The 27593-nt window shown below is 39.7% G+C and overlaps 1 long non-coding RNA gene across 1 annotated transcript in view; it reads right to left on the bottom strand.

The window, feature by feature from the left end:
* Positions 1-14496: 14496 nt before the first annotated feature.
* The window catches only part of LOC134547781 (uncharacterized), a 32196-nt gene continuing 19099 nt past the window's right edge, over positions 14497-27593 (bottom strand). The window contains exon 5 of the long non-coding RNA XR_010079602.1: positions 14497-14650. This is a non-coding gene — a long non-coding RNA (uncharacterized LOC134547781). The remainder of the gene's footprint in view (positions 14651-27593) is intronic.

Genomic DNA, 27593 nt, shown 5'->3' with positions numbered 1-27593 from the left:
TTTATCTCTATCATACTTCAAAGTAAATCACATTTGCTTTTGACATTCTTTCTCTGTAGCTCCTTGCCTGACTGCCGCCCACCTCATGGCACACCTTTGTAGAGCAACACTCCTTGGGTATATTGCAACACTGTCATTGGTGCTCAAAACCCTTGGTCTAATCCCCTTTTTTCCACACCTCCCTTTCCTCAGCCCCCTGTGCCTTCTGCTGCACAGCACGAATGGACTTGCTGCTCCACACACAGATCCTGCCTTGCACTCTGCTCTCACACCATCCCAGCCTTTGGACTGCTGGTGTTGGTTCCTCAGTCCTCTTACCGGGTATCACCCACGATCCCTCCATCCCTCCCGTGCCATTATCCCGCTCTCCCCACGCCCCTGCAGAGAGCAGTGGGTGTCCTTAGCCGTGGCTGCAGTTTCCTCCACCAACCCTCCCATCCTGTGTGGCCACCCAGCCCTCACCTCCCCCACGGCCCCGTGGCGTTTGGCACCCGGCTGCAGCTCGGGTTACTGCATATTTCCCATCAGGGAATTAAGCTCTTCAGAGGCAACACATGCCAAATTTTTTCCGCACTAACAGAGAGCTCTCTCTATACGTTTGATCCTCAGCAGATAGGACTATAAATACCTGAAATACTGGACAAACTTGAGCGACCATTTTTGGATTACACAGCCTACAGGATTAGACTTCTTGCAAGATTTCCAGAACTTCCTGGTTGGCTGAGTGTAAATATTTCAAAAATAACATCTTACAGTATTTTAGTGTTTCTGTTTCCTCTATTGGTCAAAAACAGGAAATGCAGAAGCATGTGAATCTCAGAATTTACTTAACTTCAGAAAAATAGGTTCAGAGAGAGAGCACTTTATAAAATAAAGGGCCAGATGAGAAGCCAGCTTCTATTTTCACCTAAACCAATTCACCCATCTGCTTTAACCATCCTTCAAAAACAACAACGACCGGAGTATTTTGCATATTTGTAATGTCTGACGGAGATAATAAGCAGAGACCAGGCTGGTTCCAAAATAGGCTCGTGCTCCTTGTGTAACCTGGTGAGTGAACAGCCTGACATGCAATTATTTGTTTTTTCTCTCCTTACTAGTGCAAAACATTTGAGTAGCCAGGTTTTAATATATTTCCATTTACATTGTTACCTAAGGACATTTCTTATCTGAGAAAAGCATTACCATTCGAAAGAGCAGTTTCCCTCTTTTAATAGCTGCCTGTCCAGTGCTAGTTACCTTACTGCATATATAAAGTTAGGGCTGTTTCTTCTCATGTGTATCACTGATCAGCACCGAGTTTCATCTGCGATTTTATTGCCACTTCCACAGCCCTAAAAAATGAGCACCTAACCTTTACCTTATCATTTATTCCTCTGAAAATGTATTCTGAAAATTCCTCTGAAAATGTATAACTGTCTACCAGTTAACCCTTTCCTCTCACACTGTCATCATACTATAAGCTCAAGCATAGCACCACCATGGAAGACACTTGCTTACAATATTTTATCCCATTTTTCCAATTAGCCTATTGAACATTTTTTTAAATTAAGCTTCAGAATTAGGTTTCCATCTTTTTATTCTCACTTTGAAATTGTAAGGATTACATTTCACAGAACTTGAACCCTCCTGTCCTGCTGCCTTTTCTGACATAGGATCCAGCCTTGGTAAGTTATGCAATGGGGACAGTGTAAAACAACGAAAAAAGAGAAGCTCTGCAGCTTGTACATCCATTCTTGGTTGTAGTTATAATTTCACCTTCTTCAAACCAGAGAACTTTTAAGATCTGAGACTATTTGTGCTATTTTTGGAGGCCTGCTTCAGAAATTAACTCTTCTCTACCACCTGCTACAGGAACAGGACACTATCAAGAATGTGTACAAAACTCATCCAAAGGTTTAATGGAATTTCAATAGGTCGATGTTCCCTCAGCACTTTTCCTGAAGTTCTTTTGGCATCAGTTGAGGCTGATGTACAGCAATTCACACGGAGCAAGCAGAGGGCTTTGCCTTCCAAATGTGCTTTCTCACCTTAGAACAGCTGGCAGCTCAGGGACTTCTGAGCCACAGGTGACACCTCTGTGTTTCGACAGCTTTCATGGACTGCTTTGAATCAATGTGAACATCCACAATATGCTGTACAAATGAGTAAGAGAAGTTTATGAACTCAGAGGAGAGGGAGTATCCTTTCTCCAGCTTGTACTCCCGTGTGTCTATTTCATGTGTTCCCCTTAGTTGTTGCACTGTTAAAACCCTTGAAAATGCTCCACAATGTGATTTTTAAACATTTCCATCACATTCCACTTAGTTATCTCCTCCTAGGCTGAAAAATTCCTGGTTCCTCCAGCACAAGTGTTAAATCTCCCTTTCCCTTTCCCTTTCCCTTTCCCTTTCCCTTTCCCTTTCCCTTTCCCTTTCCCTTTCCCTTTCCCTTTCCCTTTCCCTTTCCCTTTCCCTTTCCCTTTCCCTTTCCCTTTCCCTTTCCCTTTCCCTTTCCCTTTCCCTTTCCCTTTCCCTTTCCCTTTCCCTTTCCCTTTCCCTTTCCCTTTCCCTTTCCCTTTCCCTTTCCCTTCCCCTTCCCCTTCCCCTTCCCCTTCCTCTGTGGAACGATGCTGTTGAAAACGAAAACCAAAATTTCATCAGCTGACCTTGTCTGTGCACATTCTCTGTGGCTTTTCCCAAGGACTCCAACAGATTTGCAAAGGATGGTTTTCTGATCAGATCCAGTCGTGACCCTGTGCCAGGGGAGGATGATCTGCTGCAGGCAAAAGCAGAACCAGACTGTTGAAAACACAACAGAAGATATTTGCTGCAGTGTTAAAGATCGTAGGGATTGATATTTCAGAGGTGAAAATCTGTAAGTGTTAGTGCTAGTGTTGCTGTTTGAAAATGGCATTAATTGGACCATGTTGAAGAGATGTACCCTCAACGAGAGACAATAGCACTGAAAGTCAACAGAAAATTTACATGGAAATGCAATTTTAATATTAGATTACCAGGCCTGAATTTTTTAACAACTTGTTAATCGCCCAGATATGAAACAAACAAGAAGAGTGGCCAAAAATGCACAATATCTAAGTAATTAATAAAATGTCTTTAAAAGAATCTCAAAGAGCTTTAGCAAACTTCTGAAATGTAGATGTTCTCTGGGCATGGTAAAAACATCTGAATGTGAATTCAAAGGTTAACATCTTTATAAATATTAAAAGCATCAGTAGAGTTTTGAATGAAATGTGTTTTCAACAACTAGGCAAGTTGGATTTTTTTAAATATATAATTCTTACATAATTGATGGTAGCAGCTAATATTGGTCTCATTATTATTGTCATTTAATTATAGTGCAATTATCTCCAATATTTCTTCAATGTAATTTAACAAGTTATATGTCATTTGATAGTATTACAAAATGTGCCATTACACAAGCAATTGACAGCTATACTGTTTTAAAAACATTGGCAACCCAACAGCATAAATTATACAGGTGTGAAAGAAAGCCCTAATGCAAAATGTATCTTTGCTAAATCACTGCAAAAAAGAAAAAAAAAAAAAAAAAAAAGGAGAAAGAGTACTTCAGGCACAACAGCAGACTGTTTTAATGGCTCAGGGACAGTAGGAAGCCTGAATTTTATTTGTACTTAATGTTAAGACCAGAAGGGTTGTGATCTCAACTCATCTTCCAGTAATGCCTACCCACAAATGTCTTCTAGAGTTCCTTGTGTATCACCCATCACGCTACTAAAGAAATGGACAAATACTGATAGTGATGCTACTGAAGTGTTCAAAAGTTTGGTGTCTGTGGTCCAAGCTCCAGCCAGGAAAAAGGTTTCTGGTGACTTTAAAGGACTGTAGATCAAGACTTAGAAATCACAAGTGTTTCTGGGCTAGCCAGAGGGACAAGTCCAAATTCAATCCTTACTTCCCAAATCAGCTGCAAACTTACCCTGAGGCTTTGCAGAAGGAGTTTTGTGACAAACTTTCATTCTGTGCCAGGACTAAAAAACACATATTTTAAAATTTCTTGCAAATAACTATTTGAAAAACATTCAAGGTCATTCATAATATCCCGTTTTGAAGTTAATGTTTGCATTTGTGCTGTAATAAATAATCAATTTTATTAGAGAAAATATAATACAAAAGCAAAAAAAGAATTCAATCAAAAAATGAACCCCCAACAATGTTAAAATGGATTATTTTGACATTTTTCCTTTATTTCTCTCAAACGAGAATTCAGGTGAAATCAAGTTGAATGTTTGCCGTGCAATTTGGCTTCAGCAGAACCATGACTTCTCGAGAAGGTGGTTCCTTACAAATTCTTCTCACCAATTTTTGGCATCCCTGTTGGCTCACTGATGCCCCTCTGTCCCAGAGCGCTCTGGATGGCAGCAGCCTCCCAGGTGAGGGTGGTGCTCCCTGCCTGCCAAGGCCACAGTGATGTGGCTCTGCTTTCTCACCAACATTTGCACCTTTGGGCCATCACCAAAACTGACACTCAGAACACCCACTTCTCCCGAAAGAAGAGAGCAGCACTTCACAGTAAAAGAGAAGAGAGCAGCACTTCACAGCAAAAATAGCCTTCTTCAGAAGCAAGACACAATGAAAAATGCCATCCTAATCTTAACAAAAAGCCTGGAGGCTGTTTCATTGTTATGATGTTTAAGAACCTTATGTAGAGCTTCATGTTCCCATGGCTTGCAGGAAAAGGCAGTAGTGTCACGCTCAACACTACCACTAAAAATAACTGACATGCAAAAATAAACAAAGCACCACTTTGCCTGGTATCTTTTAACAATGAGATGAATACTTGTACAGTAGGTGGTAAGCTAAAACACATATTTGATATGAGAACACAACTTCATGGGGACTGAGAAAACAAAGCTATGCAATCATGTCTCTAGGGTCTAATTTGACTGTAAGATTTAAATAACAATCCTACATCCCACCTGAACCTGGATGTTTTCTGCTCAGTGGCAATGCAGCAGAAATGTCAAACTTTGGAAAATATGCGCAAAAGATGCATGCTCACTTGTTGTCTTTGACATCTGGAGGTCTGTCTGAAAATAAGGGGCCAGTGTAATCAGGAACAGCATTTGGTTCTTAAATGCTGGTCAGGAAATGAACTTTTGAACACCCACATTTCTGTCAGTACTGAGAATGTGCTTTAGTTCTTTTCACATTAAGGACTAAACAAAAATTGCTAAAAGTATTCTACAAATCAGCTGATAAGCCATACATGGTAGAATAATTCCACACACACAATTGAAACAGGCATACAACAGTTACAGACCAGTTAATTCTAGAAGTCCTGAGAAGCTTAAAAAAGCATAGAGTGCTGAAATCATTTTGCTTTTGGAGTGTATCTCCCTGACTGGATACGGGGAAGATGTACTCATATTTAAGGGGAAACTGGATTCACTGTTTTTAACTAACAGCTTACTGGGGAGTAGGAGAACAATAAAATTAAGCAAATGGAGTAGCTGAAAAAAAATTAAAATAAAAGCAACATTTTCAAGTGTAAGCTTACCCAGGGAGTCTGTTCTGCCCTTTGGCCAGCCTTCTGCAGACATTCATATGGAAACTCTCTTAACACTGAATGAGACAAGAGCACATAGTCAAACTTATATTTGAATTGGGATAGTTTATGTCAGATTTTCAAGTCAGAATAAGAGGCAAGGTGATTTGAGACTTCAGGGTTAGTCCTGATTTTTTTGTCATCTGTTTCATAGTGTCTTTCTTTTTGCCTGCTGTAAAAATGAATGTACACATGAACGGATGCTCAATAAATTATATTCCTCCCCTGTTTGGATAGTCTTAAACAATTGCATGAAGTGAACATCAACTTGAAAATATTCTCCTCAGCTTCAATTTTTATTCAGTTTCCTTAGGAAAACATCTCACGTGAATTCTAGGCTCCCTTTCCTTCACAATCAGACCCCACCACTACTTCTATATATCTCTTCTGAAGTTATCTGGATCCATTTGATATCAATTATGAAGGATGAAGCAAAGAAACAGCTCTTCATCTCAAAGCAAAACACTAACACCCATCATCAAAACTGTTATGGGCCAAATGAAAATCTGGCTAGGAAAGACAAAAACGGGTAATGAGCTAAGCAGTTTGAATTAAGTGACAGGCCTTTGGAAGATGTTGCAACAAATATTTTACTTATTACTACAGAACAAATGTTCTATAGTACTGACAGAACTAATGCCGTTGAGTTTTTAGATCATGCGGAATGATGAACAACTGAGAGACTTGAATAAGAATTAGACCTTGAGTTTCTTGAAGTCAAAAACTTGAGAAGTTTGTCTTTCAAGCCAAAAGTGGGAACAAACCCTAGATGCAGGAAGAGATACTGCCATATGATCAGGGAACAGAAAGTATAGTAAATAAAAGGGAAAAAAGAGAATGTTTTGTCCAGTATTGGTTCATTAACCTAACCTTTAAAGTTTGCCACATTTTAGAATAGGTTTTGAAGGAACAGATAAATAAAGGCTTGGAGGTAAAGGAACTATTGGATATCGTGCACTATTGGATACAGCACAGTAGGATATATAATAAAAGAAGGGAGATCTAGGCAGACCAGCTTAATAGCTTCCTTTGATAAGATAGCTGATTTTCTAGACAAAGGAGAAGGAGTCAATGTCATCTATCTAGACTTCAGTAATACGTGGTATAGTGCCACATGGGAAATTATTTGTTAAGCTGCAGAAGATAGGGATTAGTAGAGGAATTGAAAGATAGGTAAAGACTGTCTCAAGGAACGACAGCAAAAGATAGTGTTGAAAGGAAAAGTAAGGTGAGGGTTACCAGTTAGCAGTGGAATTTTTTATGGATCAGTCGTGGGTCTGATCTCCTTATTTCAATTAAGATCATGACACAAATATTTGGGATGTGGTGACACTGCATAGGTTGGCAGTATCAATACATAGGAGAGAAGGATATCATGCAGAAAATGGCTGGATGACAGTAAGGACAGGTGTAATGGGAAAGGGATGAGAAGCACTGTTTTGAAGATAATGAGGCTAGTCACTTATCCCCAAATGAAGATAATGCATTTGGAAACTAATAATAAAAATTAGGAATCAGTTAGAAAAGACTGAGCTAGAGGGGGACCCCAGGTTGGCTGTCTGTCACACTACAGCTGAGAGCAAGCATGAGATACTGCAGTAAAAAAGGGCACACAAGGAATGTGTCAGGAGGTGTATTTTAGTGGATAGAGGACAACTAGCTCCATGATGAAAATCTCTGCTGAGATCTCACTGTAAGTTTTAATACAGTCCTGCTAGACAGTCTCAGGCAAGATAAATCAAACCAGGACCAGGTGCAGAGAGGGCTAACCAAAACGAGAGAAAAAATAAAGACTGTACCAACAAGAACGCAGTCAGGGGTACCTAAAAAGACTGAGGCTGTCCTTAGAAAATAAACACGCGTACCTTGAGTCACATTCAGGATGTAAGCTTTCTTCTTCAAGTCTGCAGTAAGTCTCTGACCCTTTGTGTCTCCTGTGTGATGGATATTATCAGGAGTCAGTGCTAAAAACCGGTCAGACTGAGGGAGCTATTTGCATTTTTCAGGGAACATATATGTAACATTTAGATCTAGATGTCAGCCTGTCAGGCAGGGACCTTTTGTTTGTCTTGGCTTCATATTAAGTGCTTCATTTTAAAGAACTCTGGCACTCCAGCATACCTTTGTGACCAAATGAGAGCAACAGAAGCAACAGCAGTGATTCACAGCAGTCAGGGACTGTTTTGGGGCCCTGCCAGTGGTCACCTATTGGCCAAGACCAATGTCCCCCATCCCTTGGTAACCATACACCTAATTCCACACCAGTCTTACAAGGTATCAGGTACTCAGTGGTATTATAAGCTCTTACCTCTCTCAGAGTGATACAAAAATGACAGATTATCTAAAGAATCTGATTCATCTTTTCCATAATCCCAGCCTGGATAGTGAGCTTGTAGGTGTTTTTCTATTAAAACAGCCCAATTAGCACTTTGGAAGCATGTCAGCAACATTTCAAGCCTTGAAATAGGATCTTATTACTTCATAATGAACATTTGCAGCCTTGCTTCTGAAAAACACTTCTGCAACCTTTAATAAGTAAGAAAGAGTGGGGTAAAAATGACCCTGGAAAACCCTCCTTAAAATAAGTAGAACAAAACCCCTTTTGCCGTGCTTTTAAATATATCTACCAAATTCTAGTGGAAGAAGAAACTAGCATTTCAGGTTCACAGGCTCTACAGAAGACAAACACCTACTCCTGCCAGCTGTAACATCTGCAAATTCTGAGCCGTATTCTGCTCCAGATTTTCAGACTGTTTTCTCTGATACAGGAAATCCAAAATTGCTGGTGTGGTATACCCTGTAGTCTGCTGCACAGCAAAGGGTGGAAGCAGGTTTGGGGTAAAATGACTGAGTTAATGTTTACTTACATGGGGTTTTTTGTCACATTAGGGCAGGTCCCCAATGTCTGTGTCACTTAGAATTTAAGGTGCTGCTGAAACAAGCTAGTCACATTTAAGTATATTCTCCCCATTTAATCATTGTAAGCAGAAGTCCAGATATCCACCCGTATTTCCCTGCAGTGAAAACACTCAGCAGTGTTTTTTTACAATTTTACAATTTTTTACAAGAAATCATACATAGATAATTAATAGGCTATAAAAATCCAAATATTTAGGCTATCACTTCGCTTATTTTAAAGATAAGCCATTGCAAAGGAAAGGATGGCAGTGCAAAGACAGCATCCTCAAGAGAAGTGAACTGAGATGATATCCTGTGGAAAATCAAAAGACTTTTAGGCATGATCTCAGTTAAATAATCCTTTTAGGTAATTTTGTTAGAATACCAAATTTTACAGAAAATCAAAGTCGACAAAAATAATTTGTTATCTTTCAAGGAAACAAGCCAGAAAAGACAGGAGTTCCAGTATTTACCCAAAGAGGCAGCTGTATTCAACAGATTTATTTATAATAATATTATTTGGTAGCAAGCAACTTACCGTGGCTGAATGTAAAAAAGTATTTTTTGATGAGTTAAAGAGATTAAGAAAAATCAGGCAGATTTTAACAGAGAATGGTGTGTAAATGAGAGGTGTTATCAGTCTGAATCTGGCAGCTCCATTTTTGTTATGGTGAAAAATATCAGTATTATTTACTAAGAAGATTAAGGCTGAATTGGAAGAGAGGCTGGTTGTTTGGAGATTGAGATAAGATAAAGGATTTTACCTTCTATGCACAAGCCAAATGCAATACACACAGGACTGTTATCTCCAGCTCAGGCCTAGCAGAGGTGTATTAAGATGTACATTGTAATTACCGGTGGCAGGAGTAGATTTCATAAAGGCTATTTTAAAATCGAATAAAATGCTGGCCTTTAATTATACAGCTTTGAAACATTTTTCTTAGTTAATTGCAATAGGAAAAGAAAAATCCACCTAATATTTGAAACTGATTCTTGCAGAGAAAACACAACCAGAGCAGGCAGTCTTTGCCTGATCTGCACTTGTTTTGCTATCTGGCTTCATTCTGATTTGAATCACAGAGACAACTGAGACTGCTAAACACCTTCCTCATTTTCCCTCTTTTATCCAGAAAGCAAGATTAGCAAGGATTGGGGAAGGTGGGGGCTGGAAGGAGGGGGGAAGAATAAATCTCCCTTTCATGACATAATTAATTAGTTCCAAAAATGAGCTGTGCGCTCGTGAATCTCTCATGGCTGGCAGTGACAGTTCCAGCTCCCAGTACTCCCAGTGGTGTCTGCAGGGTTCTGAGGGGCAATATTATTTTTACCACTGAGAAGTATCCAAAGGAGAAGAGCAAACCAAGTTTAGCACAAAGCCTGTTTGGACCTGGGTTGGAGCTCACACAAGACTGATGTTGTCAATAAGCAGAAACTAAGCTGGTAGTTTTGGGGTGAATAAAAAAAACCCTTGAACTCCCTTTCTTCTAGAAAATGTTGTCATTGTCATATATCCCACGAGACCAGCACACCTCACAACGATCCTCTGGCTCTGGAGGTCACACTATTAAGAAGTGAAGACAAGAGGGAACCTCAGGCTGCCTGGCAATTGCCATGAGGCACTTGCCACAGTGCATGTCCCCTCTGGGCTTCCATTTCTGCTCCTGCTCTGAGGAATATCACTGCCATATCTAGCTCTTACAATGATGAGCAGTTGCTTTCCAACTTTCCCACTATGGGGAACATATCTATGTTCAAAAACCTTTCAAAACCACTTCCATGTGGTGAAAACTCCAAGTTATTTCATGATTTCCATTTCCACACCAGCCAAAAGCCTTCATTACATCTACATCTCTATTTATTTAATTTAAAATCCAACATCATAAGCATATGTAATATAACAAGTGTATATAGTCATTAGCAAACTCCTCTGGAGAGTTTACTATTCATGTTACTAAAGGCAAATAAATGCCCTTAGACTTGAGAATCCTGAAGAATATATTTGGGTTGGTTTTGGTGTTACTTTTCTGCTGGAAATTGTGAAGGCTGCAGTTACACAGCTGGCTTTTCATGCTATGACTGCTATAAGCAGCTAATTAAATTACTACTGACTCTATTGCTCAGTGAGTTGCTTTTGGTAGCACTACTTCATATGACCTTCAGTTTTGCTGTTTGTACAAGGTTATAAAATCTTGTCCAACCAGCCTGGTCCATTTCCCTATAACAGTGGTGAAAAACATGATGAGATACTAAAAAATGTATAATTGTACCACAAAAGAAAAAAATTATGTAAAACAGCAGTATTTTTTCCACAAAGAAAAAATTCAGATAAAGTCCTCTTAAACACTATGCATAATTCACTAGCTTTCTAAGGCACTGCCCTCTCTACATGTGGAGAGTCCCTTCTAGTGCTCAGAATATCTGCATCTCAGAAAGAAGCTGCTGGGAGAGCTGGGGGTGGGCACCACTATGGATCCTGCGTAATCCCGTGGCTTCCTTCCTTTGATCTGCAATGTTCCTTTTCTCGATATCTGTGGGAAGAGATCCCAGAATATATCAAAACACATGATTTCTCCCCCTTTGTTTGGAACTAAAAACACACACAGCCATTAAAGGCAAGACAACAGTTACTAACAACTGAGATACACTGATCAAATCCGAGCAATGTACCAGCACAAATGGAGTAGGGAAAATTTTTGATGTGCCAGAAATTTCACCAAAGACTAGTTTTAGTCTGTAGGATGCTACATTCAGTATTTTAAGGGTGCTGTGAATCTGGTCTGTGTCTTGACGTAAATTTTAAGTCACTTTTTTTTTCTGTCTATGTTAATGGCAAAATAATTTCAACACTATTGTTAGGCTGTAGTGGACCACTGAAAGCAACTGCTTTTGTTAGTGGGTAATTTTGTTCCTAAAAACAGAAATTGTGCACCAAGACAGTCAAACCATTCTCTGATCTTTGTCTTGTTTCTGAGCCAGTGCAGCTCCTTTCCCCTCTCCTTATGTCGAGACACCAATGTTCCTGGTGATGAGGTTTTGAAAATCTTGTCCTGAATCAATTTAACAAGAACCATATTTAAACAGAAATAACAAATAATTCATCCAGCTTCATAAATGCCCAGAACAAACAAGGTCCAGATTCTGGGCTAAAAAAGTTCACTTACATCAACAAAGTGATGCTCTTTCTCTGTGCTTCCAGCCAATAAAACTTCTACAATAAAACTACAGACCAGGATCTATTAGACTTGTTCACAGTTCATCTTTTTTAGTTATTGGTGGCCAGGAAGTGTAGAAAATTGCAAGTGCAGTAAATACTACATTCTGTTGTAGAGTAGTCACCCATCCATGAACATAATGCTAAACATAGAAATATTATAGTGTTTTTGTAAACTGGATAAATTGTACTTTAATGTGCTTTTATGGAAAATGACCACTTAGAGAACAAATACATTTGTTCGGTGTAGGTACCCACAGACTTCTTGCAGTGTAGAGTACGTTTGGTTTGCTTTTAAAAGCAGGACTAAACAACAGAACTTTAATGTAAAGTTAGAACCATAAGCAAAAAAACATGGTGAAAGCAAAGGCAACTTATATTTACCAGCTGTGTTTGCTTCACCTCCCCCCCCCAACAAAACCAAAATAGCAAATTTAATAAATTAGAAAAAAATGCCAAACCAAAACATGTAGTGGTTTTATTGATTAGGGGGACAGAAAGTTGCCTATGGAACAGTGAATAAAAGGATGCTGTCAAGATCTCTGTACTTCCCATGTGGTGCTGAGCACCCATTGCATATTTTAGGGTGCTTGGAGCATTCAGCATCTTGCAAACAAAGATATTAAAAGAAAGCTACTTTGCTTTCCTTGAAGCATAGTTTTAGTTAGAAACACAATTTTATATATACATATATATATATAGTTGGTATGTTTAAGAGTTATACAACAAATGCTGAATCAAATACATATAGTCAGATTGGTTGAAGCAATTAAAACTTTTTAGTATGGTAAATACAGCAGGAATTATTACATTCATCATCCATATCATAGGAAGAAGATTTGGAAAAAAAGAACTGGTGATGGACAGTTGAATAGACCTAGAAATACTTCTTAAACATAAGTTAAGCCTACTTTGTTTCTTGTCCAAAATTTCTAGTGACTTGCATAGCTTGCAGTTTTAGCCTTACCTATGCAAGTTACTTAGTATGCTAGAGTTGTCTTCAAAATTTCCTGCCTGCACATTTGAGGGGGAAAAAACGATATCTCAAAGGCCATAAGGCAGAAATCTAGTTTCTACCTTTGGCTGAGAGCGACAGTGTTGGTCATGTCTTTGTGGGCTCAATGTGCAGCTTGGTTGTTGCAGAAAAAGAGGATTCCTTACTGTTCCAGCTATGATTACATGCTCAGATATTATCTTGATGGCTTTAAGAGACATCCGTGTGTGCAGTGGGGTGCAACTGGTTGACACAAAATAATATTTTTTCCAATTTTTTCCATGGTGACCGTAATTCAGACAAGAAGATGATTTTGTGTTCTGCTGTAACATTCTACCTGGCCAATAGTTCTGAGATAACACAATGGATATTTACAAAGACTTTTCTTCATATATATATATATATATATGTATGTATGTATGTATGTATGTTTGTATTGTGTATGTATGTATTATGTATGTATTTATAAGCTCAGTAAAGGGAAATGGAATTGCTCATACAAACAGATTCTGCTGTGCATAAAATTATTTATTTTACACTACAAAAAAGATAAATATTTGTCAAGGGGTTTTTTGTCATTGTTTTTGTATTTTTGTGCAAATGAACTCCACTGCAAATCAGCTTATTACATTCCATAGTCATGGGTGACACTTCTCAAGTACCATCTTTTTTTTTCTCTGAATATGAGGTGTGGTCTTGGTGTGTACCACGAACCTCTGATAACCAGTTCTTGGCAGGGGGTGCTCAGGAGTACCTTAAAAATTCAACGTTTACCTAGTTTGCATGTCTTAAAAGGACAGAATAGAGCAAATAACTCTTAATTTAAGTTACTGAATTACCTGCCTCTATCCCCAGTTTTGGTAAACTGCAATGAGGTTTCTGGGGAAAGTGGTATTCCCAAAGAACCAAAAAACAAATTAGATATACCTTTTGCTTCCTCAGTAATCCAATTCAGCTAAGGGCTGAGTCCACTGTAAAAAGTCTAAGAGTTTTCAAATCCTAAACATTCAATCATTTATGGCCTAATGTCTATTTCATTTGGCCTGGAGAGTACTCATTTAAAGGTCATAAGAGAGAGAATTGGAACAAAAAAATTCACGTATTTTCATTTGAATTTTAGGATTTCTGTGCAAATGGTGTGTCCTGGACTGCTGGCTATCAAATATATGCAGAGTATATTTACAACATTCTGCCTGCCTGGAGCATGCCATAGTTAGTAATGTTTCACTAACATTAATCAATAAGTAGCCAGCAGAGATTTTCCAAGTGTTTGTGATAGTTTAGATATTAAACTGGATTGATTCCATCTGACCATCAATCTCAACTCCATATTTTGCAGAGATCTCTAGCAATATTTCTTAGAGAGCTGTTGCATCAGTAAATTTTGGGACTCCAAACCCAACCATGAGTAACATTTTAATGCAAATATTGCTATGGATTTTTTACTGAATGACAGAAAAATAGTTCACATTTTCAACCTTGTGGGGTCCTTACATCTTGCAAATGTGAGTAATAAAAATTGCACTCAGTCAAGTGGAATAATAAAACAGCAGTCACCACTTCCAAATGCCTCCCCTGATTTATGGTTATTACATCATACTTATCAGACTCATCTCCAGACATGAAGAGAACTTGAGCCACATTCTTTGGATACCTGAATAAAGTCATATGCTAAAGACAGATCAGCTTTGAAAGCTTTTCACTTAATTTTTCTTTTTCTGGTGCACTTGCATAGATTTTGAACACAGAACCTTTATTATCCCACACTTGTAAAGTATCTCAAGAAAGGAAAAGTTCCTTGTGCAAGATTACCTTTTGCTAGATGTTGAAAAGAAATCCAAATCCCCACACCTCCACTCAGCAGTATCTCATGAGCCTCAGAAATGAAGACAGCTGTGTTCCATGGGATCTTCATCAGTAGCAAAGAGATGGATGCACGGGGAAAAATGCCCCGCCTAGGCTACATCAGGGTCACTGTTCTGAAAGAAAAAGTTAAGGGAATACTGAGGAATCAAAGTGCACGAGATGTTCTGCTCACTTTCAACACTTCTCCTTTCACATTCTGTCCCCAAAGAAGACAGACAGATGTTTCCAGTACTAGTGACTTACTGCTGGAATAGACACAAATACCTCTCTTTAAGCAAGCAACGGGGAGCTGCTTTGAAGAGCCTGTGTCTAGCTGAAAATACTCATTTGCCTTCTCCATCCACAATGGCATCAAACTTCCCTATGAATTGTGCTGTAGAGTTTTTGCCTGTACCCAGAGCACCAGGAACAGACAACAGCTGAGAAGTGCTCAGGGAACACTTTGTATGCATTCTCCGAACAACATCCTGGCTGCCTTCCATGGGTATGGAAAGCTCAGTCAAATCTCATTGGTTTTAGCTAACAGCTAACAAGAAATTTCCTCACAATGTGAGGAATTCACATCAGCGTCCAAGTGAAGACAGCTAGGATTAACCAGATGTCCACCAACCCAAATAAATCCACTCATGGGGATTTTGCAGAGGGCATAGATGCTTTAATTTGCCTATTGAACAAATTGTGCCTTTACGATATAATCAGTTAGTTTCCACATGGCAATTCTATTGCCAGTGGTCTCCATTGTTGCAAATAATGTAAACACTTATTGTATAAATTACTGATTGTCATTTGCAAACAAAACCTTGGAAGACGTGTTTAGGAATCACCTTGCAGTTGAGGACAAAAGATCGCTGTTAAGATGTACTAAACCAGCGAGAGATCAAGCTGCTGGCAACAATTTATTTTACCTCAAGGCGTTTTGGACGACTCAGTGTTCTATTAAACACTGAGCATGAACCATCAAAACAGATGCTGTCTGGCAGATATGTCTCAGCCTAGCACTGTTCCAGGACTTACACACTTAATCAGCACCTTCTAGCAGACTGTTTTTTTGAGCCGCTCACCAGCTCCATTTTAAATGAGATGAAAGCCAAAGATTTAATCCACCCATCCATGCTAGCAGAAGCCTTTCATGCCTGCTGCACTCTTAATGTTGTATTAATTACACCAAAATGAATCCTTCCATCTCACCTAAATGTTTCTCAGCTATGCAGTTCTGAACCATAACAAATGCTAGATCACTTTCCATCAGTAACCAAAGACCTTGAACTCAACTACAAGAACTGAAAACTTTCATTCTTACTTGATACTCTTAACTTGCACAGATCTGAAGCTGTCTGAATTTCTCTATACAATCATTTCACCTGTTTCTTCTTACCCATCTTGCTAAGGAATCAGTTCTCCCATTTTTCTATCACCACTTCCACTGCTACCATCATTTCAGTGAGTATGAAGTTCTTGCCAGGACTGGAGCACACTTCTGAAACATTAGCTTATTTAGATAATGGAGTCTGTCAACCCAGACAAGTTACAGATCAACTAAACTGCACTCCAGCAAGAATTATAGAAAAGGCAATGACTAGATTTAGCCCTTTGCTCATTGGGAATAATGAGACATTAAGATCCATTGCTGCTGTGCTAAGGTGTCAGGCTCAAGCAGAGCATTATTTAATCAGGCAGTGAGAGTCTGGCTACAACCATCTTGCTGACCAGATGTATTAGGGGCTATGGAAGAGAGGTGAGGTCAGTGTTCACTTGTTTTCATTTGCAAAGGTGCCCTCCTCAAGGTAGGTATAGGACTTATCTTTTCCCTTTGTTTTCCTTGGGGGGCTGCCACGCATCTACATGCTGTGACAATCCCAAAGTCGACACGGTGTCATCTTGATGAGGATGAGATGAATCCCTGCAGAGTCCAGGAAGCCTTGACTGTGAGAAATTACATTTGATAGGACTCCTGAGGGGAGGTTCTGGCTTCAGATGCTCTGACACAGTGCTGACACAACACCTTCAGCACAGGGAGGCTGCACAAACTTTCAGGCTGGCAGGAGCAGGCTGCAGTAATCTGAAATGCACTCAATGAGAACTTCATGGAGAGGGACAGAATAGAAATTATCAAGGCTGTCAGTGGTGATATGGAAATGGTGTTTATGCCATGTTCAACCCAGCTGAAATCAAACACAGCTGTGTAGCCCTTCTTTTCCCCCAAAAATGTCCAAATCACTATGTATTTCTCTTTGCAGTTTCTCGTGGTAGGCAATTTCACATTCAGAACAGTGATATGCAAAAATGGATTCCATAGCATAACCTGAGATAAAACCCTCTTACTTCAGGCATTATCTTTCATATGGAAAATTCCCAAATCTGTGATGATTCTGATTGATTGAATGATTGAATGATTGAACGATTCTGCTATAATGATACTTTATCTATTGTGCTTGTTAATCTAACAATTTGTAATCTAACAATGGGCCCTTAGAGGTAAGATTATACATACATAATGCATACATCATCAAGGGTGATGGTATTTTTTGCCTAATGCACAGAGGAATCATGTGAAATAGGTAGTTATGTGTATTTTATCAGGCTGCAATTCATTAGCTAGATGAGACTTGGCCACTGGACATAAAATCTTGCACTTATTTACTCTGATAGTGCCCCTCAAAAAAACAAAGTTCATTGTAAGATAAAAAGAGTTATCACCTTAAATCTTGTCTCTCTTACATGTATATATATGCATTTATGCCCCAGCACACCTTTATGGCCAAAGGTGTATCTTCTCTGATAACGGTGATCATAGGAGCCACTCAGGAATAGCAAACCTATTTTTCTTATGTATTAGCACTCCCATTTTTGAGTAATCCTACTAACATGAGTCTAGTACTTACAATTTTTGTAAGTACCGATTATATTTTCAAAGTCAAAGCAGGATAAATTTAGTGCATTGCACCCTGAAGTTGCTGCTTTCCATAGTAATCAGCCATACATATTGAACAATACCATATGAATATAAGTTTGAGAGGTAAGAGCTGGATTCTTTAAAAAAACACTTACATGGGCAGTATGAGCTCTTGCTGAGGATCTTCACCATGTGAATATCATGCATACAGTCTAGTTAATAAAGAAAAGCTGAGTTCCATGGATACACGGGAGTGTGTAGGTAGGGCTCTGGCACATGAGTATTTTTTTTCAGCACTGAAGTCCATTCAGCAGCCAAGGAAACCATGTCTTATCATACCATTTGTACACTCCACTTCTTTTCAGGGAATAATATCTGTATATCTGGTTTGCCAGTGTCAATAGGCAAGTGTTCTGGTTTAGCCCCATCCATCAATCAAGCACCATGCAGGCCCTCATTCTCTCTCCCCTGGAGGGATTGGTGGGAGAATCAGAGGGGTAAAAGTGAAACTTGTGGGTTTGGATGAGAACAGCTTAATAGGTAAGCAAACACTGTGTGCACAAGCAGAGCAAAATAAGGAATTATTTCACTACCTCCCATGGGCTGGCAGGTGTTCAGCCATCTTCAGGAAAGCAATGCTCCATCACACAGAACAGCTACTTGGGAAGAAAAAATACCAGAACTCCAAATACATCCCCCATTCCTGCTTCTTCCACCAGCTTTATATGATCAGCATGGTGCCGTATGGTATGGAATATCGCTTTGGTCATTTGGGATTAGCTATCCCAACTGTGTCCCCTCCCAGTTCCTCGTGCACCCCCAGTCCCCTCACTGGTGGGGTGAGAGGCAGAAAAGACCTGGATTCTGTGTGAGCTCTGTTCAGCAGTACTAAATACTAATATCTGTGTATTATCAACACTGTTTCCAGGACAAAACCAAAACACAGCCCAGTTTTAGCTACTACAAAGAGAATTAACTACATCTCAGGTAAACTAGCATGTTATCCTGCCCTTATTCCATATCATTTATATCAAGGAAACCCTATGGCAAGAACAGGAGCCTGTCACTTACCAAGGAAACAGCAGTAACAGTTATAAATTCAATCTAGCACATTCCAATTAAATCTGTCAAACTCTTTGTGTTCCACCTTGGGCAGCAAAAAAGACAGTCATGGTTTAATCCCAACTCGCAACTAAGCCCCACAGAGCCACTCTCTCACTGCCATTGGTGGGATGGGGCAGAGAACAGAGAGGGTGGACAAAACCTGTGGGTTGAGATCAAGACAATTTAATTGTGAAAACAAAAGCCAGGTGTTGCCATGAGTTTTTCTCGGTTTTGCTGAGCGCTCATATTAAAGGAGAAGTTCGTACCTTCTCACGCTCTTTTAATGTAAACATCAGCTATGTTCTATAAACATAGCCATTGTTTTTACATTTCTTGCCGGGACAAACAAGACTGTGTGACAGTCCCCTTCACCAATGTGGTGTGGAGGTGGGAATTCCGTCCTCCAATCCACAGGCCTCATAGTAAAAGTATAAAAGTAGGTTTTTGTAAATAAACCGGGGTCTTCTGCCCTGCTGCTGTTGTTGCACCCAGATCTGTGTCTCCAGCCTGTTTTTCCTGGTTAGGCCTCCACGGTGATAGCCATGTGTACAAACAAAGCAAAACAAGAAATAGTTTCACCACTTCCCATTTTCAGGCAACCAATATTCAGCCATCTCCAAGAGAGCAGAGCTCCTTCATGCATAACCATAGAAGACAAACATCATCACTCTGAGAATCCCTCCCTTCCTTCTCCTTTCCCCAGGTTTTATTCGGGCCATGATGTCACACAGCATGGGATATCCGTGGTCAGCTGGGGCCAGCTGCCCTGGCTGTTTCCTCTCCAAACTCCTTGTGCATCCCCAGCCCCCTCACTGGTACTGTCATGTGAGGAAGCAGGGAGGGCCTTGATGCTGTGTAAGCTCTGCTCAACAACAGTGAAATACCCCTGTATTATCAACACAGTTTCCAGTACAAATCTAAAGCACAGTACCATTCTAGCTACTGTGGAGAAAATGAACTGTATCCCAGCCCAAATCAGCACAGTGAGTACTTTTGGCCACTGGCAATGAGTGGGATTTTGGAATAGACTTTTTTGTAAGTCTTGCAGGTCCATCTGGGAATGATGGATGACTTTCAGCAGCAAAGATTTTCTAACAAATGACAGTCCAAAACAGAGTCTTACAAAGTACTTGCAGCTAATGTCAATAATTCTCTCTTTGCCAGTTTAAATATCCTTCTCAGTCTTTCACACCCTCACTGGTACAGTACACTGGCAAAATTAGCAAGCTAATGTCACCACTCCTTGTAGATAAACACATGTAAAGTGTCAGGCATAAGGAGGAGATTACAGAACAGTACTTCTAAGTACCACTTATGAATACAACACATGTAGCTCATGGAAATGTTGACATCATCTAAAGAGGAAAGCAAGACTTGCAACCACAGTGGATTATATCGTTAGCCAAACTGGAAAGCAATCATTCTTTACAGCTGCAAGAGCCCTGAACCTCCTGTTTTCCCGAGGAAAAATATATCACTACATTAATATAAACATTTTGACTGTGAAAGTTCCACAAACCATGTGTGACATACACATTTTAAATACAAGCACTTTGCAGCTGACGGATTTAATCACCTCATTCTTGCTTGAGAAAGAAGTGCCTCTAAGCATGAGAAAGAGGGTGAGGAGTATGGGTGCAAACACAGACAATTTCCAGAATGCACACCACCATGGATGGGGTATGAGCCAGTCAGGTTGCTGCAGTGGCACACAGAGGGTTCCACTGGCTTTAGGAGCCCACAGTTTGTGCTGCTCAAGCCAATGCATCCCTGCCCCAGAGAGTTTGCAGTCAAATAATTCAGGCAACACAAAATAGCTGGAAAACAAAACTTATAAAATCAAAGGCATGTGTGCCTGCTCTCATTGTGGGCATCTGCACCCCTTCCTGCCCCTCACCACTCTCTTCACGGTATTAAAACCTTCTGTTTCAACTGTGAGCCCTGGGTGTTTCCACGTGGTGCTGCTGTGGCAGGTGTGGCTTTTGCAGAAGTGGTGAATAATAAGAGAGCCTTACAAATGTGCTAGGGGGTGTTAATCTGTGTTAAAAACAAATGGTGATGTCCAGACAAGCTACTAACCAGGACCAGGGTGCAGGTTGGTGACAGCTAGGAGGCAAGGCTGCTGCTTGATGGACCCAAGCTTAGAGCAATGAGGAGGCATTAGGAAAAGAGGAACGAGCACAGCTGAGTGCTTGGAATACTAGGCATGACTGAGGCTGTTTTTTTGTGTGTATCAAAGAGACACAACATGTGCTTAAGAGCAAGAAAAATCAGAAAGAGAGAAGTGCAAGAGACTATAAAACTTTAGATGAGAGTTTTCCTTCTTTCACTACCAAAAGGAGGGGATTCAGCCGCTTTCTTGGAAGGACAAAATGTCAGCTTAGCAGGTCTGTGGTCACAGGAATGATAGCAGTGTTGGTCAGCGTAATGAAGCACAGGAGACAAAGTAAATACATTTTACTTTGTAAAGTTAAGAGTACAGAGGGAAGCAGAAGAGAGTTTTGGCCATAGTGAAGATGAAGCATCTTCAAAAGTGGTGAAAGGCAGACAAGAAGTGTGGCAATGATTTAAGGAACTATGCCAGGAATGGAAAAGCAAATTGGCAATTTTCTAGCAGAAAAATATTTCAAACATGGTTGTCTGCATTTTGTTTCTCCAGGTATGGTTTGATGATTTTTTTCCTCAAGGCAAAAAGTCTTTTTGCTTAAAGCTGTTCACGAGATGAGGTGCTTGTCATAGAGGGTAATGTAGAAAGTGAGAGGTCAGAAAGGACTAGTGCTTTGTGGGAAAAGGGTGAAGAATATAACCTTTGCAAGGATTAGGAGGGCTGATCCAGGGTTTGCTAATGGCAGAGGAGAAAAAAAAAGCCAACCAGCTGTTTTGTTGCATACCTTTGCAGCTGAGTCAGGCCAAAGCAATGGAAAGAAAGGCATCCATGGGGAACGATGCACAAGTTGCATCTGGGTAGGTGACTGGATGTGCAAGACAAATAGCAGGAAAAGATGTGCATGGAAGTTGCAAGCCTCAGTGACACTCTTCTAAATTTTGTTTTCGGCACGTGTAAAGGACATGGAAGAGAAATGTGGAAGGACTTTCTGAGTCTGAATGGCCTGCAGAGAGGAAGAACTGATGCAGCAGGAAAGAGAGTGAGAGGAGAAGGTAGCAGGGAGGTCAAGTAACAGCCAGAGGATGCAGTGATTGAGCAGAAAGAGCTGAGAACACAAGGGGATCTCAAAAGGGCCAACGTGCCAGCTTGTGAGAGAACAGTGTGGGTACCTGCACCCTACAGTATATTAAGCCCAGCACGAGTGCAACACTACTAGAAAAAATATGGTTTGAGGCACTTAAATAGGCCTTGATGACAGCAACAAGAACATTTGAGATGAAGAGGATTTAGCAACTCAGAGCTCTGGGCGCAGTCTTTCATAGGATCTTGAGTAGAACAGATGTCAGTAAAATTATTTGTGTTCTGCAAAATTTTCGGTACCTTGAAAATTCAGACCCTAAATTAAAGTCCAAAGCCACCATCTTCATACACTTCTCAGCTTTACCCAGAAGTCTGCAGGTCTGGCATTCAGTTTGCTGTTTCTTGGACAGTATCACACAGGTAACAGTGGAGCAAAAAACCCTGATTCCTCTTTCTAAGCTTTGTCTTCCAGACTTTTTCTTCTTTCAGTTTGTACTCCCTGTAAGATCATCACTTATGTAGCTAATATTGAAGACCTCTTCAAAATAGTAGAGTGCCTCTGCTCTTACTGGGCACTGAACTGAACAAGTACTGAAAGTATTTTGGCTTTCTTATTTCATATTGTATGAGAACTTGAAATTTCCCAGTTCATTGTTTCTGCCTAATTTTTAACAGAAAAGAAGAAAATTACCTGGAATCTCTGAGATCAGTTATTAACTGGAGGTACTCCAATCCCTATTTCTTGTCAGACAGAAAAATACAATTTTCTAGCAGTGCAACAATACTTTCACAGAAAAAAAAATGGACTCACAATCAAAGTCCTATCAAATGTCACAGGAGGTTTGGGCCAAGTGTTTGTATTTACTGCTCTTGATTACAGACCAGTAGGAGATAAAAAATTACTCCTGACTCTTATGTCCAAGCCATACTTTTCTCCCTAACATAGATGCTCACAGACAAGAACCCAGGTGAAATGTTCTCATAAAAATGGAAGGGGCAGCACACATTGGCATAACAGCAACTTAACCTTTTTACCCTTTAACTTAGAGGCATACTGAAAATACATTTTTACTCAAATAATATGACAGATGTAGTCAGAAATGTTTAATACAGAGAAAATTTGGGCTGGTGCAAAGACACATTTTTGAGCTTACACCTATATTTAACCTTGTCTATATTCAGACCCTTGTTTAGTAATTATCTTTGAATTTCCCAAAGGTTTCTATTCCTTTCATAAAATTTTAAACATCAGTTTGCAGAAATAAACTCCTGCTTACACTGTAGGTACAGCCAACATAACTTTGAGTTTGGTTTGGGACATCTCACTCATGAAATGTTCTGTATTTCCTGCAGGATGTAACATCAAAAAATGAGATGTGAAATATTCCCTCCTCTCCTGTAATCTGCATTTAACTTTCCTGGTCATACTGTAGCACTTAGAGAAAAAAAAAAAATTATCTCTGGACATATAGATCTACATCAGTCTTTTTCGACTAAATTATTTAAAAGCCAGAATTACATTTAAAAAAAAAGAGGCAGGTGGAGTTATTCTGTCACTGAACCAGACCTGACTTGTCTTTATCACTCCCTTCAAACTAGTGCAAGGGGTGAGAGTGGCAGGACACCCCATTTCATATTGTGTTTTCAGCTTCAGCTCTTGGTGCTTCTCAGCACTGCTGCAGGTGGAGTGATCAAACACAGGTAGAGGATGGGATGCACATCTGCAGTGGCTGACACTGAAGCCATCATGTGAGTGACTGGTTTTTCTGAAACCAGCATACTTACCAAGTACACAGAGATCTATTTTCCTTCTGTACCATGAAGAAATCAGTGCTTTTGAATTCCTTGATATCTAAAACAGCTACAGGTTTACTTGGATAAATAAAACTCAAAAATTCTTGGCGTGCTCTCATACATCAGGAGAGGATTTAGGCAAATGATAAAACCTTGGTGCAAGAGTTTTAGGTTTCATAAAATATTTTTTTGCCACAATTATTTATAATTAGGACAAAATTTACAGAAGAAAAGCCAGTTTAAATTCTGACTTCCCACAGCTTTATGGAAAATACTTTGCTTTTGCAGTGACCTATAGGGTTAACAGAAAATCAAAAAGGAGAAACTGATGAGCATGTGATAAGAGACAAGTATTAACATGATAAATAATCTATTTAAAATTACAATGGATTTTTAGAAATATTTCCTCTAGAAAAATAAACTATCACATAAGAAAAGGTAAACTGAGAAAGTATGACTGGAAAAGACCTAATTTCTATATGTGAAATTTGATAATATTTTACAAACATATCAAGGCAAATACTATTTGCCATCATTACTATTAAATATGTATCTAGAAATGATGCTACAGAAGTCCTGCCTACTTTTGGTTTTTGGTTAGCAGAATTTAATTTTGCCTATAGGCAATATATATTTCAAAGTATGTCAATTATACTTAAGACACATTAATGCATTTTTAGAGTAATTTCTGTGTCAGTGAAATTATTGCCTGCTCTCCCCTCCCCTCCCCCATTGCTGTCACATATAACTATAACCACATGGAAAAGTAATATTAGGAAACACATTAAAGATGATTTATCAGCTGGGAATAGGAAAGAGAGCCAAGAGCAGGTGATGAACTCTTCAGAACCACTGCATTAAGCTGAGACAGAAAAGGCTGCTCCATTATGTCAACTGACCTGAAATATATAATCAGTTTGGACCAAGTTCCATTCTCATTCACTCTAGCCTAATTACATATTATTTAAATGGCATTACTCCGCATTTCTACTTACATAAGTGATCGTCAGAATTTGGCTTTTATTTGGCCCCACAAGAAAACATGATAAAAGAGCCTCACAGAAACCATGAGTCACTAAAGCTCCAGGAATGCACTGCTTGCTCTCTTTCAAAGGCAAGGTCTTAACTTGCAGCCTTTGCCATTTGTCTGCAAGTGGACCAATGTGTTTTTCACTGGAGTTGCTCACTCAGGTAGGATTTAGAGGCGAAAGGTAACATAAAAGAAGTCCTAAATCGCCAAACTTAAAAATCAGCCCAGGGACCAGTAAATGAATGGTACAAGTAGTTCAGGGCTGCTTTAATATGCTCAAGGAAAAGATGCTGCCTAACAAGTAGTCTGGCAAATCCTGTATCGGCTGCAGTTTCCAGATAGAAGTAAAGCACAGTCCCATGTCGAGCACATTACGGTATCTAATCTGGCAGGCACAATAGGTGACTGATGCAAGATTCTCTGCCAGCAGAAAAAGTATTTGACACAGGAGGTTACTTAGCAACATTTAGACAGAGGCTAAAATGACAATAGGATGTAACTTTAATAAGGTACTGCTAGAGGCCCAGAATTCAAGACTGACCACAATAACAGGAGGAAGTGTAAATGGTATCTTTCCACATAGCCAAGACTCCCACAGGGGATTTACTAATAAAGAGGATAGTCCAAATCTCTTCTTTGGACTCCAGCTGAATTTGGTCAGCAGTGGCTGCGATGGGAACCCGCAACACCGCCTTCGGCCCAACTATCCTAGTGAGGCACTTCCACCATCCTTTTAATCTACTTTCAGGTCACCCCTGAGGTCAGTGAAAGAGGCAACCTGTGTTCACTCTGCACCACGGAAAAGTCCATATCTCTAGTAGATTTTTGTTTCTTGATAATCCGGTGGTTAGGCACAAGCCTAGCTCCATGTGCTCAACCCACCACTTTCCTTGTCTTTAACCTGTAGCTCAGCGGTGCATGCAAATGTTCACTCACACAGTGATTAACCCTGGGAAAGGAGACAGTATCAAAGAGAAAATCTTTTAATAATTCCTTTAGTCAGAAAGGAAACCTGGGGATTCCTCTGCTACATTCTGTGGAAATTTGATGAGCAAAGCATTCCTTTCACACTCTGGTATTCACTGGCTCAATCTGATCTCAGTTACAAGGGTGTCACAAGACCAGAATGCCATTACAATCAATTATTTAACAAGGAGAAAAATCACAAATCTGGTCTGTCGTGGACTTTTTTGCACTGTATGTTGTGCTGAACTGCAATAGCTTACATTGCTAAATGGTCATTTATCTTTTTCGGCAGGCAAATACAAAATGGCCTCCCCAAAGATAACAAAGCATCACCTAAAGAAAAGATTTTCCAAGGGCTACAAGAAGTAAACAGACCTACCTTACCTTTCAAGGTTAAGGACTGGTGTTAGAAAGTTCAGAACTGGTGAGGGATGCATGTTTCCTATTCAGTGACCAAATATTTAAATGACCCTTCAAGTTCAAAAGTGTAAATAGTCAGTTTAAAAAACTGCTTTGCTTACTTCAGGTGTTTGAACAACCACACTGAAAAAATCTCTTTCACTTGAATAAGCAGCTGATCATTTTTCTCAAGTAAATATACGCAGAACTTGAACTCAAAAGGAGCTGTATGTGGTAATCAACACATTACTCAGTATAATGAGAAAATCATCTCTGTTTTCCAGAAGCATTAGATGATTACATGATCGTGGTATTATTCTTTATCAGCACTAATACATCATCTGTGTAGGTGTGCTCAGGAACAAAAGTTTTTTCTGTAAAAGCATGGGCAGTGCCTGGCATTCCAGGGCTGTTAACTCTCCCGAAAATATCTCCCAAGTCAATTTGCCGGTCCCATTTTTCCGATGATGCAACTATTTATCTCACATGACTGGGTCTATAGAAAGGTCCCCGAGGAGGAGAGGGGCCGTGCCAGGAGAGGAGCGGCAGCAGCTCCCCACGACAGCGCCCGCGCCACCACAACTGCGCCGAGCCGCCGGACAAGGCCGGCCTGGAAAGGTCTGGTTTACCTAGGGGAGCGGCTCCTCCTCCTCCTCCCCGTTTTTATACTACCGTGGGGTTAATAGCTATGTCGTGTGGGGTCAGGGAAGACATCTGTGTCTCAGATAATATGCTTACGGTGATTACCACACATAATTGACTGACCTTCCCTCATTCTTTTCCTGCTGCAGGCCACGGCTGATAGGGTGAGATGCTCCAGAGGAGTTTATTTTCCATCACACACTATTGTGCTGCTGAGCAAATATTTTAGCAAGCGTTGAATGAATCACCTTTCAGACTTTGGGCTTGACAGTTAAAATATGAAGGCTGTGACCAATCTAATAATATTAGATTTTAAATCAGCTTTGGGAGAAAACATGGAAAAATCCTACTTAAAATCCATTTATAGATACCTATTAAAATCCTGGTTTGAGTGGTGAAGTCAATGCAAATTTTTTGAGAATTCTTGTTCTTTCTTTTGCTCTTTCTGCAGGCTTCATCTCCCTACCTCACTTGGAACATTTTGAGCTCTAGAGGGGGTTTGCCTCAAAAGGTGTCTGCAAACCTGGGTGTGATAAACAAATAAATAAATAAACATTTGTGCACTGCAGGAGCCAAGCTTCCAGGTAGGAAATGCTGAGGTCTAATTTAAGATCCTTACTTCAAGAGAGATCACTAGAAAACCTTTTTAGTTCACGGGGGTGTGCTATAGAAATACAGGACTGTGCTGGACTGTTCTGCATTAAAAATTTTTTTCATTTTACAGCTGACAAGAAATAAGAAAAGTCCTTTCACCATTTAGCAACAAAGCAATATTTTTTCCACTGTATATAAAAGAAGAGCAAAATTAGATTTTATTTTCAATATACACTTACAAAAGGAATGGAATAAATGTAAGAGGAGATCTTTTTAAAAATACTGCCAAATGAAAGCTTCATTTGAAACATTAAGATTTTAACTTTCTAATACTGTTTAACTCTGTTTTATGTATCTAGAAATTAGTCTATCAATCCAGACATAATATACTCCCACGGGAAACAATCTTTATATATATGAATATATGTATATGTCTCAGGTCAGATT

Source organism: Prinia subflava, chromosome 2 (assembly GCF_021018805.1).
Source record: "Prinia subflava isolate CZ2003 ecotype Zambia chromosome 2, Cam_Psub_1.2, whole genome shotgun sequence".
NCBI classification, from domain to species: Eukaryota; Metazoa; Chordata; class Aves; order Passeriformes; family Cisticolidae; genus Prinia; species Prinia subflava.
Note: the sequence above shows the minus strand (reverse complement) of the source record. Positions and strands in the feature narration are given on the sequence as shown.